We start from the raw sequence: 323 nt of genomic DNA on the forward strand, positions 1-323 counted from the left end.
ACGATACGCTTTCGTACTGTAACAAGTGAATCGCAACCGGGGCAAGACTCTAATGAACAGAATTCTCCAAAGAAATGTTTGACGTACAACGAAGTTAGCAAAACATGTGGCCACGCAGTCATATGTACCGTACTCGGGCGTGAGTTAATCGCGCGAAAACTCATTTACATTTTGTACCTGTACAATCAGTAGCTACAGAGTACCTCTTAATCGTCACCAAACGTTTGCTCTGTCTAATTCCAGCACTACTCCCCGGCAAATTACCTTGGTGTAACAATATTTTCTATTGTAAAACTTACGTTCACGTCTAGATCCGTATAACC

General features: G+C 42.1%; 1 protein-coding gene across 3 annotated transcripts in view; it reads right to left on the bottom strand.

Annotated features, from left to right (window-relative positions):
• Positions 1-323, bottom strand: part of LOC116842646 (40S ribosomal protein S5-like) — an 11,731-nt gene extending 11,408 nt beyond the window's left edge. For 2 of the 3 annotated variants that reach the window (XM_032812148.1, XM_032812151.1), the window contains exon 1: positions 300-323. The gene's annotated coding sequence lies outside the window, so the exon portion shown is untranslated. Of the gene's footprint in view, positions 1-177 lie in introns of all 3 variants that reach the window. The other variant, XM_032812149.1, reaches the window with a different exon arrangement.

Source organism: Odontomachus brunneus, unplaced genomic scaffold, assembly GCF_010583005.1.
Source record: "Odontomachus brunneus isolate Ranch 3 - 2012 unplaced genomic scaffold, Obru_v1 Obru_scaffold_026, whole genome shotgun sequence".
Taxonomy (NCBI): domain Eukaryota; kingdom Metazoa; phylum Arthropoda; class Insecta; order Hymenoptera; family Formicidae; genus Odontomachus; species Odontomachus brunneus.